Source organism: Canis lupus, chromosome 2 (assembly GCF_048164855.1).
Source record: "Canis lupus baileyi chromosome 2, mCanLup2.hap1, whole genome shotgun sequence".
Lineage (NCBI taxonomy): Eukaryota > Metazoa > Chordata > Mammalia > Carnivora > Canidae > Canis > Canis lupus.
Genome location: NC_132839.1, coordinates 74,301,234 through 74,315,006, shown reverse-complemented (window position 1 = coordinate 74,315,006; position 13,773 = coordinate 74,301,234). Strand labels below are relative to the sequence as shown.

Below are 13,773 nucleotides of genomic sequence, written 5' to 3'. Positions count from 1 at the left end.
GCAACAGCTGGAAGTGTGGATGTAGGGTGGGGAGGGAGCAGGCCGGGCCTGAGAAAACCCGGGAAGTGGGTTGGGGGAAGGGGAAAGGTGGTAACTGGATCCCGAGAGCCGCGCCGCTCCGAGGCCCGCACTTTTGAGGGTTTTCTACGTTACAGCCTCTTTGGCCTCCACTGTCCTTTTCTTTTGGGAAGGAGCGGTAAAAAGACCTTAGGTACTGATGAAAGAAGGACGTTTCAGAGTTACTCCCTCCTTAGTTCGGTGTTGGGAGAGAAGAGGAGACGTAATGGGATACTATTCTATTGGAGTGGGGAATGAGGGAATTTTCACCTGAGGTAGGGAATTAATTCCAAAATAGATCATTATCTCATTTTTCCCGACTTCCCCCCCCCCCCACAACCCTTCCTTCACCCCACCCCCAATTCCTAGGCCTCTTTTCTGTTGACATCTAAAGCTTTTTGATTGGGTCGAAGGCATGTTGTTTGGTGTATTAAAGGCATTTAGATATTTTTCGATAGGAAAAAATAATGGAGGGTAAAGAGTAGCTTATTTCAAAATATTGTTTACAAGTTACAGGTCAGAGTCTCTCCTAAGACAATGCCTCTGTGACTGTTGTGTTATGCCATGAAACTTCATTATGATGTCTCTCATAGTTAACTTGATTCTTACTTTTGAAAAACCAGCCCTATTAAAAACATGGGATTTCCCCCGGATTAATATATTATTATACCTCCTTATTGAGTAGGTTTGTATCATAATTGAAATTATTGGAAACACTTTTTTTTTGTCTCAAGCTGCTCTTGAGTCCTGCAGAATTTAAATACTCTGCTGTTTGCCATATTTACTTATATAGTATATTCAGAATATTCTAGTGATTTGACTCAAAACTGTACAAGGATCAGTACAATTTTTTATACCCACAACAAGAATGCCAAGTTTTTCCTCCTTGGATTTAACAAAGAGAGAGATGAAAAAGTAATACTGAAATAGTTATTATTTTCAAGATGTCACATACCATTATTGGATGTATCATTACTATTTGTATTTTTCTTTTATGTTGGAGCGTTGATAATCTCAATGATTTGTGAAATTCAGCATTCTAATGAGTAATTGACATAAGTGGCAATACTTGAGCTTTATTTATGTCACTGATTCTACAGTAATCATTTCTCCAATTAGACATGGAGAATATAATTCTTTAAGATTAACTTAAAATAACAAATACTAGCGATTTACTAATGTAGTAGTCTATAAGAAATGATCTGTTTTACAGAGCATGTGTATGAACTCTGACCTCTGTATTTGTTCAAGAGCCAAAACTCTGAATGGAAGGATGACTTTGTATTTTTGTGGTACAATGCAGAAATAGGATCATAAATGTCTGTACTGATATACAGTGAAACAATGATTCTAACTTTTTATTCGCAAGAAAATATGTTCCAGGATAGTCGACATATATATAATCCTATGAAATATTCAGCTAATACTGTTGCCAACAGCCTAAAACATTTCTTCTGTTAATAAAGTTGTACAAGCCTGAGACTTAATATGACTTCTTTCTAGTGCTTTATTTTCTATTAAAAATGGTAAGTTACTGCTCTCAATTCATATGGTCTCTTTGCTTCGTATGAGGTGACTTTCACTATATTTTTAGTACTTCAATTAAAGCTTAAAAGAAATCTTGTATCAACTCTAGTATGCATATTGTTAAAACAATACTGCTCTGTAAGGGATGTTGAAGTCTTGCTTCAAGTAAGCATTATGGTATTTCAGAGAAAGAGAATAGGAAATGCTAATAAATTGTTTTAAGAAGAGTACCTTTATAAACCTGGAAGGAAATTTCTTCTAGAAAATAAATTGCAGAGTACATTTAGGAAAGGGTCAGATAATTTAATCTTGGATTATAACCAATAAATAGCTTTATTTTCATCGATATTTTAGTAGGTCCAGTTTTATAAGTGGATTGTGTTGATTATTTTCAGCTCATTGAATGACTTGTAGTAGAGTCCACGTGTTTTCCTTTTTAAGTGTGGAAATGTAGTATTTTGAGTGTCTGGTCAAGTAATTAAGTATTTCATCATATCATCTACATAAATCTCTAGGTTTCCCAAAGTTTGTTTCATATGGTCTTGTTTACTAAGAATACTGATTGGTTTAAGGAATTTTTTTTTTTTTTTGTCTTTTGTTTTCTAAAGATAGCTGATGTTTGCTGAGTTCTAACCATAAGAGGTTATAAGTAGTCACTCTTGGAGTGTGTTAATTAAAATCTAGGCTTGAAGATAAATCAAATGTGAAAAGCTAGGTGCAGAATAGTGTGGAGGAGGCTACCATTTGTATTGGAATAAGGGGGGAAATATGTGTATTTTTCTCCGTGAGAAATTGGAAAATTGATTACTTCTGTATGAGGGAATTGGGTGGTCTGGGGTAATGGGCATTAAAGGATCCCTTTTGAGTTTGGAGTCATGCATATATATTATTTACTTAAATAAAATAATAAAGGCATCTAGGTCTTTTTTCCTTGAGACTGTTTGGAAATCCATCCTCTATGTTTCAGATACTAATTTTAAATCTGTGTGAATTTTAATATTTCAAATTGCCAGGAATGGAAAATTGATTAAACTACATTTTTTTTAAACTACATTTTATAGTTATTTTATGAGTCGAATTACTAAGTGAAATGTTGATTGTGAGGATATAATAAAACCATAATTTATATTCGGGTTGTATTATTGTTGTTAACAACTAAGCACCATTTGTAGATTGACTCTTAATAACATTTGTTTATGCATTCTTGCTAATTTTCAGGAACAGTTCTTTGAATTAGATTTCCTGTTTCTTCGATGAGGAAATTGAGATTCAAAGAAGTTAAATTATTTGTCTGCAAGCATGTAGCTTTGGGACTTAGATCTAGGTGTGCTTGTGTTTATATTGTACACAGTGTCATTACTTTCCAAGGATAGGCATGCTTTAATTATTTAAAAATAACTGAGACTGGTTTGTATTACTGATTAAAGGATATAAACACAACCTAATTTAATAGTTTAAACATTAAAAGAAGTATTACCTGTTAAGTAACTTAAATATTTATTTGCATGTCAGTATGCAAAGTACTTTAAAACATATTTTTTGTTGTTGTTTACTTCAGAGAGAAAGAGAGCACGCATGCTTACAAGCCAGCAGGGGCAGGGGGCGGGGTGGGGGGGTATGGGGCAGAAGGAGAGAGAGAGAGAATCTTAAGCATACTCCCCTGGACCTCAGAGCCCTGATGACCTCGAGGTCATGATCTGAGCCAAAATCAAGAATCAGATGCTTAACCGACTAAGCCACCTAGACACCCCTGCAAAATACTTTTAAATTTGAAACTCAATAAAATAATATGTCCCAAGTCAATGCTCAGACTCTTGGGGTTTTTGTTGTTGTTGTTATGTGTTATCTGTAGTTTTTTCATATTGTAGCTGTACTTTGCTAACATTTGCTATGATTCTAATAGAGTATATTTAGGCAGCCCAGGTGGCTCAGCCCTGGTGGTTTAGCACCGCCTTCAGCCCAGGGCCTGATCCTGGAGACCCAGGATCAAGTCCCACGTCAGTCTCCCTGCATGGAGCCCACTTCTCCCTCTGCCTGTGTCTCTGCCTCTCTCTCTCTGTGTCTCTCATGAATAAATAAATAAAATATTTTAAAAATAATAGGGGATATGGCAATTACAAGTTGATTCGTGAAATTCCCATATGTAATTTATGGCATTACAAGTTGATTTCATGAAAACTGCTATTGTGAAGTTTTTTTCTGTTTCAGTGGATTTTGTATTTAGTGTCATTATTATATTTAATTTTTTTTATTTTTTTAAGATTTTATTTATTCATGAGAGACACAGGGGCAGAGACATAGGCAGGGGGAGAAGCAGGCTCCCTGCGGTACCTGATGCAGGACTCCGAGATCACAACCTGAGCCAAAGGCAGATGCTCAACCACTGAGCCACCTAGATGTCCCTTTTAGTGTCATTTTAAATTTAATATATTTCATCTAATTTGATCCAAAAAACTAATTGGCGAGTCTTTAGAAGTAAGTCTGTTGATTTTGTCGACCATAGTTTCTGTCCTTAGCTCTATTGACATTTTAGGCAGATAATGAATTCTTTGCTGTGAGTGGCTCTCCCTTGCCTTGTAGGATGTTTAGTAGTATCTCTAGCTTCTATCACTAGTTGCCAGTAGCACCGCCAATGCTCTTCCCTACCTCTTTGCCCTCTTTCCCTGCCAGTTGTATCAACTAAAAATGTCTCCAGACTTTGCCTAATGTTGAGAACCACTGCTGTAGACAGAACTCTTTAGAAGAACATCTCAAACAGTTATCTGTGTAAGATATGTAGTATATTTTATCTAAAAGTTGAATGGACAGTAAAGGTACAAAAAAGTTTGTAGTATGGCTACTACTAGTTTTGAGTGGTGTTTTGTTTTTAAGATTTTATATTTTTCCCTTTGTAAATTAATGATTATTTTTTCTTTTAAACTTTTTCCTTTTTGACTTAAAGGAAAAGGTGAAATTCCCCGCTCAGAATGGATGTAACTAGAATGTGAACAATTTTTTCAGTCAAAAAGTGGTTTTTATAGTTATGTAAGTTACAGCTCCGTGTAACATTTAAATAGTCTACTTTACGGGGTTCTGGGTGTGGGTTGAGTGAGGAAAGCTTTTGATTGGATTAAAAAATGGTGCCTGTCCAAGTAATACTGTTTGGGGTACATTTTTTGTTTCATTTTACTGTTATAAAAAGACTGATCTCTATCAGGTATAGATTTACCTTCCAGTAAATAAGGTTATCAATAGTTATTGAGCAGTTATTGGGACCACATCCCAAGAAGACTTACTTCGTTGGATATAGATAAAAATGTTAGATGCAAAGGGTAAATGTTATGGGAGTTTTGAGGGTATGTGTATGGAGGAGGGTTTTTGTTTTTTTTTTTTTAGTTTTTATTTTAATTCAGTTAGTTAACATACAGGGTTATATTAGTTTCAGGTCTTTAATATTGGAGGGAGATTTTTGAGTCCTGTTCCAAAGGAGGGTTAAGACCAACCTAAAATTTCAGAAGACAGTGCCAAAGGAATTTCAGGAGTACTGGAATTTATTTATAAGTAAATGATTTTTTTTCTGTCGGCACCTGAATTGAAACTAGGGAACAGAGATTATTGACAAAATTAGGCAAGAAACTTTTACATATTTAGAAAGGTTATATGCACAGTTCTGATATACACATAGTTGTGGAATTAGCACCTAAGTATCTGCACTACTGTCTTTAGGAAAAAACATCTTTTTCACGTCAAAGTAAAAGGTAACAATAAAGTGTGACCAGCTCACAGATCAGGTGTGCAACAGTATTACCAGCACCACAGGAACCCTCAGCCATCCCTTTCCAGGCATTTTCTTGATTTCTAATAGTACAGATTAGCTTAGGATATGTTTGAGTAAAAGAATAGACACAAGTATATACTATATGATTGTTTTAATTCTAAATATTTTTATTTTTTAAAAGATTTTTTACTTATTTATTCATAGAGACACAGAGAGAGAGAGAAGCAGAGACACAGGCAGAGGAGAAGCAGGCTCCATGCAGGGAGCCCCACGTGGGACTCAATCCCCTGTCTCCAGGATCACACCCCGGGCTGCAGGTGGCGCTAAACCACTGCGCCACCAGGGCTGCCCAATTGTTTTAATATTAAAGGTCTTCAAAAGATGCCCTTCAAATTCTTTGTTCAGGTGACGCCTGGGTGGTTCAGTTAGTTAAGCTTCTGACTCTTGATCTTGGCTCAGTTCTCCAACTCAGAGTTGTGAGTTTGTGCCCTGCCATTGGGCTCCACACTGGGCATTGAGCCTGCTTTAAAAAAAAAAAACAAGGGGCAGCCTGGGTGGCTCAGCATTTTAGCGCCGCCTTCAGCCCAGGGTATGATCCTTGGAGACCCGGGATCGAGTCCCATGTCGGGCTCCCTGCGTGGAGCCTGCTTCTCCATCTGCCTGTGTCTCTGCCTCTCTCTCTGTGTCTCTCATGAATAAATAAAATCTTTAAAAAACAAAACAAAAAAATCTTTGTTCAAAAAATGTGTTAGTCGTATCTTAGAAAATGTGTTAAAATGCATTAAGTATTCAAGTTGAAAGAGACCTTAGATCTAGGCCAAATCCCATACCTAAAAGATTAGGAAACTGAGGCCCGAAGACATTGATTGTTATTCAGTGATACAGATCTGGTTAATGAACCCAGGCTTTTGGCATACTGGTCCATTCTAACCATTATATATGGTTGCTTTATGGGACTTCTCTCTCCCCCCCATAATACTGTAAGTGCTGAATGCTAATAAAACTTCCAAGAAGGAGTGACGTTTAATATTGACTATCATAGGGGTGCCTGGGTGGCTCAGCAGTTGAGCATCTGCTTTTGGTTCAGCGCATGATCCCAGAGTCCTGGGATCGAGTCCCACATTGGGCTCCCTACCGGGAGCCTGCTTCTCCCTCTGCCTATGTCTCTGCTTCTCTCTCTCTGTCTCATGAGTAAATAAATAAAAAAATTTTTAAAATTGGCTTTTGGGGGCAGCCCCGGTGGTGCAGCGGTTTAGCGCCGCCTGCAGCTCTGGGCGTGATCTGGAGACCCTGGATCAAGTCCCACGTCAGGCTCTCTGCATGGAGCCTGCTTCTCCCTCTGCCTGTGTCTCTGCCTCTCTCTCTCTCTCTCTCTGCATCTCTATGAATAAATAAATAAAATCTTTAAAAAAAATTGGCTGTTGTGTTTAAGTATACCTTTTTTTCCCTCTCTTGGTGTGAGAACTTAAATCTGGCAGGAGGCAGAGATATTTCACTCCTTAAGCATGATACAGTAAATTTAGCTTAGTGATTAAGAGCGTGGGCTTTGGAATTAGATTTGCTTTGAGTCCTGGCTTTTCTACTTAATACCTGCAGGACTGACTGTATCTTAGTTTTCTTATCTGTAGGAATATAGGAAGATAAGAGAGTCTTTACAGTGCTCAGAGCAATTCCAGGGCTATGTGAATGGATAGCTGTTAAGATGTCAAAATTAGCTGTATGTTCATATTCTGCTTATTGTTCTTGGATCATAAAGGTTTCCTACAGTGGTGTAGTGATAGCTCTATGTGAATTTGCCTGAAGAAAAGATTTAAAATGAAGGGGGTTTAGTACTTCTGATAGTGTTTCTTTGTCATCTATGTGCAAACAACTGTGGCCAAGGGGAATACAAAAGAATATATGTGGGCCTTATTCTCAAGGGGTTAATTAATCTTTCTTTAGGGGCCAGTTATAAATTGAGGAAGAGTTTGTGTTAAAATGTGACTTTTTAAAAAAATGTGACCTTTTTTTTTTTAAGATTTTGTTTATGTATTCGAGAGAGAGGCAGGCTCCAGGCAGGAAGCCTGATGTGGGACTCCATCCCTGGTCTCCAGGATCACGCCCTGGGCCGAAGGCAGGCGCTAAACCGCTGAGCCACCCAGGGATCCCCTAAATGTGACCTTTTTAAGCGAAAAAAAAGTACATTATTTGGAAGCCTTTCAAATAATACAGCTTTATGGGATTATTTGGGATTTCTTCATGTGGCTCTGGACTAAGAAATCTAGATTCTAATCCTGTGGTCTATGTAATCTTGAATCCCGTGGTAAAATTCCTATTTTATTTTTAAAAATATTTATTTATCTGAGAGAGTGTGAGAGCCTGAGCTGGGGTGGGGATTATTGGGGTGGGTGAATAGGGAGCCTGAGGCAGGGCTCCATCTCAGAATAGAGCTGAAGGCAGATGCTTAACTAATGAGCCATTCAGGTGACCCTAAAATTCCTGTTTTAAAATTGGTCTTGAAAGATAAAAAGTGGCAGTCACATCTGTCTGACATCCATGGTGTTCTCTTTTGTAATTTTGCAAAGGAGAGAAATTTCATTCAAAACCCTTATCCTGGGCAGCCCTGGTGGCTCAGCGGTTTAGCGCCGCCTTCAGCCCAGGGTAGCGGGATCCTGGAGACCTAGGATCAAGTCCCATGTCAGGCTCCCTGTATGGAGCCTGCTTCTCCCTCCGCCTGTGTCTCTGCTTCTCCCTCTCTCTGTGTCTTTCATGAATACATAAATAAAATCTTTAAAAACAAAAAACAAAACCCCTTGTCCTTTTTCTCCCCTAGTTCTTTGCTTTTATTGCAGATTTAAAATAATACCTACAGTTGAATGCCTACTATCTGATGTTTTATATGTATGGCAGCTTTATGAGATTGATGTTATTCTTGTTTTACAGATTAGAAAATTGCAGCTCCGAAGAAATTACTTAACTTTTTCAGTCTCAAGGAACTTGTTGGTGGAACAGGGATTGGAAACCAAGTCTCCCAAATATTTACTGATTATCGTGGAAAGAATAGCATACAAACATGTCTGCTGCTTGCTACCTGCCCATTATTTTTGAAGATTTTTAAACAATTATGGAATAATTTACATTTAAAGTTCAGAAAACATTGGTGTGAATACCTTTATGTTCATGGTATAGATTTAACAGATCTTAACTCTCTCATATTAGGTTAACTTGCCTCTCCCCCAAGGAATAAAACAAAACGTACAGATGAAGCTAACTTTGTAACCTTTTCCCTTTTCCGTTTTTTTTTTTTTTTTAAGATTTTATTTATTGGGGATCCCTGGGTGGCTCAATTTATTTATTTATGAATAAATAAATAAAATCTTTTTTTCTTTTTTATGATAGACATAGAGAGAGAGAGAGAGAGAGAGAGAGAGGCAGAGACACAGGCAGAGGGAGAAGCAGGCTTCATGCCAGGAGGCCGACGTGAGACTCGATCCCAGGACTCCAGGATTGCGTCCTGGGCTGAAGGCGGCGCTAAACCACTGAGCCACCCGGCTGCCCTTCCGTTCTCTTTTTTAGAAGTAACCACTGTGCTGAAGATGCCTTTGTTCTTCCCATTCATACGTTTGTTTTTACTATTGAAACCATAGTATTTTTGAGTGTGAAAACCCTTTTTAGTGTTTTTAAAAGTTTAACATTTTTTTCATAGATGATTATAGTATTCTGCATCTTCTGCAATTTTTCTTCTTAGTGTTATTCTTTTGAGAATTTCTCTATGACAATGCATATTGTTTTAGTTCTTTAAATTTTTTTTTTTTTTTAGATTTTATTTATTCATGAGAGAGAGAGGCAGAGACATAGGCAGAGAGAGAAGCAGGCTCCCTGCAAGGGCATCATGCCCTGAGCCAAAGGCAGATGCTCAACCACTGAGCCACCCAGGCATCCCTAGTTCTTTAAATTATTGTAGTATTTCACGTCATTTTTTTTTTTTTTTTAGGGTTTTATTTATTTACTTGAAAGAGTGAGAGCAAAAGAGAGCACAATGGGAGAGGGAGAAGCAGACTTGCAGCTGAGCAGGGAGACCTATGGAGGGCTCGATCCCCGTACCCTGAGATCATGATCTGAGCTGAAGGCAGATGCTTAATCAGCTGAGTCCCTCACATCAGATTTGTTGTTGTTTATTCTCTGTGGACAGCATGTAGTTTCAACTTTTAGTTGTGTTACAAAAAAAAAAAAAAAAGCATTGAACATTATTATACTTAGGAGTTTCCTAGGAAATAGGATTGTAGGATCTGAGCGTATTTGCATCTTCTGCGTTACTGAATATTACTTCATTCTACCCGTGATTGTATCAATTTATGCTCTTCTAGCAGTGTATAAGAGTTCTAGTGACCTGACATTTTTAAGATAACATTCTTGTCGGTCTGATGGATGTGAAATTGTAGCTTATTTTGATTTCCATTGCCAGTAGAGATATTAAGCATATTTTTGTGTTTTGGCCATTAGACTTTCTTTTGTAAATTTAGTGTTTTCATTTCTTATCCATTTAAAAAAATTTGGATGGTTTGTATTTTTCTTATTGATGGGCAGGAATTCTTTATGTGTTTGTGTAATTTTGTCTACTTCCATTATGTGGCTTGATTTTTTAACTTTTATGCTTTTTTTTTAATGTGGTATATTACACATGTAAAACTTACTATCTTGTATATTTTGAAGTGTACAGTTTCAGTGTACATTATCGTACCATTACTACTGTCCATCTCCAGAATTTATTTCATCTTGTAAAATTGAAACTCTGTATCTATAAAATCCTAGCTTGTCACTTCTTTGTTGCCCTGCCTATGGCATTCATTGTTCTACTTTTGTCTTTATGAACTACTCTATTATATGTTATTTGTTCTCTAGTGACTATTTTATTTGGCTTAACTTTGGCATATTCTTTATATAACTGAAGTTTAATTTTAAGTAGTCACATTTTTAGAGGGGCACCTGGTGGGCTCAGTTGGTAGAACGTGTGACTCTATCTTGGAGTTGTGAGTTCAAACCCTACGTTGGGGGTAGAGTTGACCTAGAAAGAAGTAAGTCACATTTTTCTATTTTTTCTTGTATGGTATGCTTTTTGTATTTCGTTAAGAAATCTTTACTTTGATTATCATAAAGATACCTCATATTTGGTTTTAGGAACAATTGTAAGTTGTATTCCTTAACCTCTATACTCAGGCTTCTGTCTCTACCATATCAAATGCAAACTATTTCTTCAGGCATTACCAGTATCTTCTGATATGTCAAATGCAGAGTAACTTCTCAGCAATCCATTTTGTATACCATTCTCTTCATTTCTCAGAGGTTTCCTCTTGGGGTTGCTCTGATGCTGCTGGTTTTCCTTCATCCTGTGTTATTAATCACTCTAGGTCAGGTTTTCATATCTCAGATAGACTATAGTAAAACAGTTTTATTTACATGTATTTCTCTGCAATTTCTGTTCAGCCCTCTTGGTGCCATGCCACAGGATGGATGGATGGATGGATGGATTTATTCATTCATTTTATTTATTTATTTACTTGCTTACTTGCTTACCTAAAAATACTTAATTTTTTTGAGAGAGCAGGAGCAGAGGGAGAGGAAGAAACAGACTCCTCGCTGAGTAGGGAGCCCAACGTGGAGCTCCATCGAGGGACTCTGGGATCATGACCTGAGCCAAAGGCAGACACCCAACTGACTCAGCCACCTGGGTGCCTCTGTGCCACAGGATTTAATTTTTAAAATATGATCATTTTCCTTTAGGGTCTCTACTGCCTGTTGCATAAAGTCAAAACTTTTATACTTTTGTTCTAGCCTACTTTTCTTGACCTACTTCCTGTCAAGTCTCAACACAGTTGCATGCCTATGCATACTTCACTCTCTCATATCTTCAGCTACACTAAATTACTCACTGTTTAGTTGCTCTGCCTGGAACAAGCCCATACCTCCTCCTTTGCCTTTTGAAATATACTTATCCTAAAATGCCACTTCTGATAAACCTTTTGTGAAAACACAATTTACCCCTGTTCTCCAGTGTCATTTTCTGAGGATTTAGTTAGTTACTGTATTATTGGTAATTGTACATATGTCTTTCTGTTCCTGCTATATATCCTTGAGCTCCTTGAGGATACTTACTCATCTTTTTTTCTATATAGTGCCTGGAATTAGTAGGCTTAGTGACATTTACCGTAAGCCAAAAAATTTTTGATAGGCATGTACTTTTTTTTGGAGCTGCTGCTGAAAGTGCATAAACCTTTCATAGGTTTTAGGGAAGGCCTAGTACTCTATGACTTATTTTTAGCCTTTTTGGAATTACATATTTTTCTAGTGATTACAAATGCAGGGCTAGTATATGTAGCCTTCTCTCTCAAGTGACGGTTGGTACTTTATTTTTATTATTTTTTAAGATTATTGATTTTCTAATTTATTCATAAGAGGCACAGAATGAGAGAGAAAGAGAGGCAGAGACACAGGCAGAGGGAGAAGCAAGCTCCATGCAGGGAGCCCGACATGGAACTCGATCCCGGATCTCCAGGATCACGCTCTAGGCTGAAGGCGGTGCTAAACCGCTGGGCCACCGGGGCTGCCCATGTTTTATGTGAACTAGTTCAAGAGTTGGTTGTCTGATACTGTTGCTTTTCAGCAGTGATAATACACTTTGCTTCATTTTTCTTCAATCTTTCTGTAGTAGTTCCTTCTTTTTATTTTTTCTGTTCATTTATTTATTTATTTATTGAGAGATTTTATTTATTCTTCATGGGAGACACACAGAGAGAGAGAAGTAGGCTCTATGCAGGAAGCCTGATGTGGGACTTGATCCCGGGAAGAGCCAAAGGCACGCTCAACTGCTGAGCCACCCAGCTCAGTTTTATTCTACATATGTAGAATATACTGAAGTTCATTCATCTATTGAACATCTGGTAATTTCCAGTTTTTTGCTGGGGCACATATATAAGAATTTTGAGTGTATATCTGAGAGTCGTATTACTAGGCCATTGAGTGTTTGGATGAGATGTTAGGTATTTGGGTGAGATATTAGGTGGTTATATGTCTCAGACATTTATATCTGTAGGTTGGTTATACTTTGATTATATCCTTAGTTGTTTACTTAAATGTTTTATTTACTCTTAGGAACTGTGAGTGAGAGTCATTGAAGGCAGAGACCTATCTTATATTTTTAATTTTCCATTGCTTAGCTCATTACCAGGCAGCAGCAGGCATTTGTTTTCCTACATGAGTTTAAGTTTTGTTTTTTTTTAAAGTGCCAAGGAGCTCATCATCAACCATTATGAAAGTGTAACCACTTATCCTGCTTCTGGGACTAGGGACTTTATAATATGTTGAGAAAGGTGGCCTGTAGATGAAGTTGGGTTTCTGTTCATTTTAAGTGTTGATAATGTAGTCAGGCCATGATTTGAAGTGATATAATATAAACGGCAAAAACTGGGAAATAAGGTGGTAGGAAGGCAGCCTTTTTTTTGCTTTATTCTGTAGTTTTCCCTGTTAAAGATCTTAGGGGGCATCTGTTTAGTGTTCTTTATGACCTATGGTGTATCACTATGGGTTAACTATTTTAAGGCTACATGCTTAATATTTATTTATTAAAGATTAATTATTTATTCATGAGTTCTGTAGTTTTCCCTGTTAAAGATCTTAGGGGGCATCTGTTTAGTGTTCTTTATGACCTATGGTGTATCACTATGGGTTAACTATTTTAAGGCTACATGCTTAATATTTATTTATTAAAGATTAATTATTTATTCATGAGAGACAGAGAGGCAGAGACATAGGCAGAGGGAGAAGCAGGCTCCCTGCAGGGAACCCAATGTGGGACTGGATCACAGATCCTGGGACCACGCCCTTAGCCCAAGGCAGATGCTCAACTGCTGAGCCACCCAGCTGTCCCTGTTCCACAAATATTTATTGAATGCCCTCTATTGTTGGTAATTAAGATAGACATAGTCCATGCTATTATGGAATAAATTATAGCCTAGTAAGGCAGTGAAACATTCAACAATTATTTGTTTATTGAGTTTAAGTAAGGAGAACTGTCTGGGGTGGGGTAACCTAAACCTCAGGGAAAGATCCTTAGGAATAACCCTTAAACTGGTATTTGGGAGGGTAAATTGGAATTAACTTAGTCATACATTAGGTTGATCTATTTTTTCACGCATACCAAAAGCACGAGTAATCATACAGTCAAGAATATAAAACCATTTAATTGCTTTTCCCTTTTAAATAAATACCCAGTTTCTATGAATACAAAAGTAACAATTGCTTGTTATTGAATTTTTGAAAATATAACGAATTATAATAAAGTAAAAATTATCTGTAATCCCACCCCAGGGATAATTCTTTTTTTTTTTTTTAAGATTTTATTTATTTATTAACGAGAGACACAGAGAGAGAGGCGCAAAGACACAGGCAGAGGGAGA

At 37.3% G+C, this 13,773-nt stretch overlaps 1 protein-coding gene across 6 annotated transcripts in view; it reads left to right on the top strand.

The window, feature by feature from the left end:
• UBE2K (ubiquitin conjugating enzyme E2 K) overlaps positions 1-13,773 on the top strand; it is a 68,132-nt gene that overhangs the window by 1,299 nt on the left and 53,060 nt on the right. The window lies entirely within an intron of this gene.